Consider the following 6,000-nt stretch of genomic DNA (forward strand, 5'->3'; position numbering starts at 1 on the left):
CAACCACCCATGAATGTAAATAATAAGAGAAGTTGGTATCAGATGAAGTGTTGAATGAACCCATAATCTTAGGTTTTAGTCTATTGCCTTTTCCAAGTAATTTTATTTTCTATTAGTTAATTTAGTGCTTGTTTTAATTAATGTTTTAAAAATTTTAGTTACTTAAATAAGATTAATTTGTCATAAATTTTAGTATTTAGTAAAGATTTAGGAACAAATGCCCGTGGAAACGATACTTTACTTCATCACTATATTACTTGTTCGATATGTATACTTGCATGTGCAAAATCAACAACAGGATTGCATGAATGATTTTTAGGCATTGTGTGACTAAGTTGTAGGGATTGCATGACTAGGCTGTAGGGATTGCGGGACTAATTTGATGGCGCAGAATGACTAGTTTGTTAGGCACTACATGACTAATTTGTTAGGCATTGTGTTACAAATTGATTGAAGCTTATGATTACACATGTTTGTTTTGATAAATTGATTGATTGTGACACTTATTTTTTGTTAAATTTCAGCAGTATGCCAAATGTGAAGCTTATGATTACGTACAGTGGTCATTGGGTTGATGACACTTACAAGAGTAGTGAGACACGAGTGAGGGGTGTTGGGAGTGATTTGTCATTTTCGGGCTTGATGAAGCTGGTTAAATATGTTGTTAGGGTAAACTCACAAAATCACAAAATCGAGCTACATGCATTGCTCAATCATGTCGCAAGGGTTTCACGCTTAGTTATCAGTGATGATGAAGATTTAGCAAGTATATTGTAAGATGAGAAGGCAATTATAGTGTTTGTGACAATTAAGGAACGAAATGCAAATGTTATGCCACATGAACAAAGTGTCCTACATAGTAATCACCTAAATCAGAATTATACTACTTCAAACATACCACACCATGCATTCCTTAACGAACAACAATAGCAATCACCATTGATGTATGCACATGAGTTTGAGTAGCCCAACACATACATGAGGTGTCTGCAAAGGCTTTCTCCACAATTTCGATTAAAATATGCATCAATCGAAATACTTCGTTCTTGCCAACAAATGCAACCATCGCCTAGGAATACAGTGGGTCTATTGCCATTTGCAAACAACATTGTGATGGTCATGAGTGATGATGATGCATCTGATTAGATATTTAATGATTGTGAAGAAACTGACATTGCTCATTGGAATGATGAAATGGAAGATGATTGTGCAGACAATTACATTGTCAGGCATGATGACTGTTTAGAGGAGGACAAGTGTGAGAACAAGGACATTCCAGAATGCAATCATGCAAATGGTAGTATAGAACAAGCCACAACTATTGCGTTAGAAGATGTTTAGTGCAATGACCATGCCATAACTATTATCTTAGAAGATGTTGAGTGTAATGACCCTATTTACAACAACCCCATCATTGGTGACAATGGGATTCATTCACCCGATGATAGTGATCAGGAACGGGGTAAATGCAAGGGTATCTTGTCAATGGATTATTCCGAGGGCAAATATGATATCTTTCCAAACAGTTGCGATCGAAAAGTCTAGATAAAGCAATGACCACTTATATCGTGGAAAAGTGTTTCCATCCAAGGCCAAATTGAAACGAGCTTTGAGCATGTTGGCACTAAAAAAGTATTTCGAGATTAGAGTTAAAAAGTCATGTCTTGCTTATTTTGAGGTTACTTGTAAAGACTAGGTATGCAAGCTCGTTATGCATGCAATAAAGTTGCCTAAGGGAGATTGTCACGACCCAATTTTCGGGCCATGACAGGCGCATGGGCCCAATGGACGTAGCCCACTAAGTCCAAGCAAGTCTATTTATATGACCTGTTCATCATTCCGTCAAAAGTTGCTAAAGTCACATTTCATAATTCGAATTCAAAATAATGCTAACCATTGCCAATTCATAGTGGCATTACCAATCAAAATATACATATATCGTCTAAAACATACATCTTAATAATTTACATTGGGTTGGTCTATACACAACAAAAGGGATACTCGACTTCCAGCAGAGAGACCTGGTTAAAAGTACAGCTATTGAATGCCGAGATACCTACCATGGAGACGAATCTACGAGGACACCTCGACCTAGTTACCAACTGCCTCTTGATCTAAAAAAATGAAGTTGAAAACAGTGAGTATAAACCCAGTGAGTAAACAAAGGAAAGGAACAAGCAAAAAATAAGAAAATTTTAAGAAATCATGATGCACTTATTTTCAAAACAATGCAATTTAGTTTAATTCTTGTTAAAACCCTTCATTTAAACCCTTAATTGGTTAATCACTTGATGATGAAGAATCCATACATAACAAAGAATTTGAAGAGTGAAAACTTTAGTAGCATTCAAGCAAGTCAAGTGAAATGACGGGTCCTCGCTACAGCGGAAAGGCATTCTCGCTGCAACGAGAATGAATTCTCGCTGTAACGAAATTTAGCTCAAATTATCAACTGGTTGAGGGTTTCTCACTAAAACCCCTCATTTCAAACTTAATTAATTAATTCCTTGATGTTGGAAGTCCATGATCAACTATGGTGCTAAAGAAGTGGAAAATAGGGCAGCAACCAAACAAGCTAACAAGCATAACAGAAGGTTTCTCGCTGTAGCGAGTTACAAGGCTGCAGTGAGCCTCCCAACTTGAGAATTTCTCGCTGCAGTGAGAAACAGAACACCAAGAAAAATTCTCATTATGTCAAGCAAAGGCCATCCTACTGCAATGAGAAAATCAACTTGAAAATACTCAACAATTTCCAAGGTTCAATATGCAAGATCTCACATACATTACAACCATATACCATATTCATGAACTTTCTATTGAATAAATAAATATATATATATATACATACATACATAACCACCAATACCACCACCGCCTTACCCAGCTCATGTGTAACCCCCACATCGCATACATAGCTGGAGTCATCATGTGCATCCCCCACATCGTGCACAACTAATACCACCTTGTGCATCCCCTACATCGCGCACAGGCAATATCATCATCCACACTCTCACACCCATCATCATCGACATGTGCTCCCCCACATCATGCACATGCTCGGTTTTAATTACAAACAATATTACTATCAATACATATCATATATATTTAGATATATATATATCAACATAACACAGGGCACATGGATTCATCACAGTCACATTCCACAACGCAAAACGTTTCATTAAAAGCTTGTTCCCATGCATATTTTAGAGAAAGACAGATAAAATATTTCAATGGATTTAATCAAACACATATACCCTAATCCCAAAACATTTTAATGCAAGTTCACTCTCCTTGGTGGGTTTGTAATTGAATTTCTTTTCAAAATTCTTCAAGATATTATAAAAGCTCCCTCTTTCTCTCCCTAAAACACCTAGCTAGTGAGAGGAAGTATGGGAGTAAGACTTTCAAGGGTTTTAAAGTTCGAGAGTGAAAGAGCACAAAAGGTTCTATGAAATGGTACACAAAAGCATGAAAATTGGAGCTAGCTTGAGATGAATTATGGAGGTTTCAAAACAAGCTTCCATGGAGGATGAAAGAAACGTGAGATGGGAGGAAGAAGAAGAAGAAGTTGCTGGAGAAATGAATAAGCTACTGGAAAAATGATATTTATAGCTAAAGCTTATCTAATCTCTACTCAAATTACGAAAATGCCTTTAACAAGTTGGCTTGTTCTCCTCCAATCCTTTGTGTAATCTTTTTACTCTTTTGACACTGGGACAAAGTCTATAATAGTCTAGAAATACTCGGGTTCACGAACATTTAAAATTTCGACTCGAGATGAAAAATGACCATTTTGCCCCTACCTTAAAAATTATCATTATTTTTATTTCCTTCGTCATTTTAAACTTATTTTCATCATATAGATAACAATCACGCAATGCCATACAGATATCAGTCATGCATTGACCTATCAGCAAGTCACGCAATGACTACAAACTAGTAAAACAATGACTTATCAACTAGTCACGTAATGCCAAAAACCCTTAAATGCAATGCCTAAACCAATCACGCACACCCTAAGTCATGCCATACTTAAAACTAGTCATGCATAAGGTGTCAACCACTCATGCAAACCCTAAGTCATGTAATACCTAAACCCTTAAATCCAATTCCTATTAACTAGTCACGCATGCCCTATCACCATTTGAGCCAAAAACCACAAACAATACCAAATTCAAATCTATATTCAACAACTTCAAACAATAAGAATATCAATATGAACAATATGCTTATGTTTATGCTTAAAAACCATAAATGAAGAACATGAATAACCCTACCTTTCGGGACATGGTTAAAAATAAAAATATATGCCTACCTTTTTGCATAGAATGTGAACTTCATATCACTGCTCAAAATGTGAACTTCCTTTATGTGAAAAACCACTCAAAAATGCTTTTATCCTTACTCAAAATGCTTGACAATGTACCGATAGAGGAATGCTTTCATGAGGATGCTTTAGATGGAGACGTATAGTCTGTTGAGGAGAATTGAGGAGTTGCAAAGGTTGTAAACTAACTTGACCCAAACATATGAGTCGAGTTGAGGTGTAGACCCAAACATATGGGGTCGATTTCATTAAGGGTACATTTGTCTAAAATTTATTTCTCTTGGCTAAAACTAGTTAAAATTATGGGGAGGCCTATTTTTAAAAACACCTTATTCATGAGGTCTATTTTGAAAAAAAAACTCTGTAGAAAATGTATAAGAGAATGGACAATTAAATCACCAAAAAACAAAAACAAAGGAAATATGCTTTTTTTTTCAAAAGGCTAGAGGAAATATGTTTTAATATTCAAGGATGCCAATCACCCAAAAGAAATCAAGTTTAGGCTTCACAAAAAATGATCATACACCATAAATAAGAAATTAAGTTTGGCTCAAGAAACCTTAATCATCCCTTGATCATATAGTTGATAAATTGTTTAAATTTCATTGTTTAATATTTTTATATTATTCAACAAAAAATCAACTTTGTAATATAAAAAAATTCAAATTTTACCCAAAAAAACATGAAAATTGTCCATGAAAATTAGAGTACACATAGTCCTCCCTGTTAGTAACAAACAAATCTCCGATGCAATACGTCTATATTTCATGTAGTTATAAATTGGTGGGATAAAAATTGCCATTTGCAACAAGCTGATATGTGATTATTTTCAGAGATTTCTCTACAGTAAGGTCGTAATGTATGGAGTTAGAATAAGATCATGAGATATTTAAAAATGATAAAATTTTAAAAAAAGAAAATTAGAAAACAAGTTATAGGTAAATTGCAAAATGAAGTACATACATATTTTTTTGTTTCATTCATCTAACATATAAGAAAAATATTTCATCTGATCATTTTGTACTTGTTTTTACCTATTTTTACATATAAAAAATATTAGAATTAAAATTTTATCACAATTATGTCACGTCCTACCTATTTTATAAAGTATTTTGTTATTTTACCTATTCGTCCATATTGACATTAAGATGTTGGAATGACTTGTTAAAATTAAAGTTTTTTAAAAATAAAATTGAAGATACAAATTAACATCTACATCTTAATTTGAACGTTTTGTTAATGTATAATTTTATTTCATGAAGATAGTTCATTAAATGTTGTCATAAAATTAAAATGTAACATATTTAAATATTACATAATTTTGTTAACTACAAAAAAATTAATTATCACAATAATATCTTGTATTTTCATATGATATAATAGGCTTAGATGTTGTTCCTTGGCCAAATTGGATCCTACCCATAAGAAATATACAAAGAAAAAAGAGGCAATGTACACAACAAACTTTTCAATATAACCTAACTATCTTGGTTAAATTCTATCAATCTTTATAACTTTAAGAACTATACTTAAAGAATATGCAATAAAATGTAGTACATATTAAAATATAGTTGAACTCATTATTGAAAGTGCAGTTATAAAAAAAAATCCCTCTTAAAACAAAATATGAAGAGTACACAAAAATTTATACCCAAAAGGGAACAAAAAAT

Source organism: Theobroma cacao, chromosome 9 (genome assembly GCF_053813885.1).
Source record: "Theobroma cacao isolate CCN51 chromosome 9, ASM5381388v1, whole genome shotgun sequence".
Taxonomy (NCBI): Eukaryota; Viridiplantae; Streptophyta; class Magnoliopsida; order Malvales; family Malvaceae; genus Theobroma; species Theobroma cacao.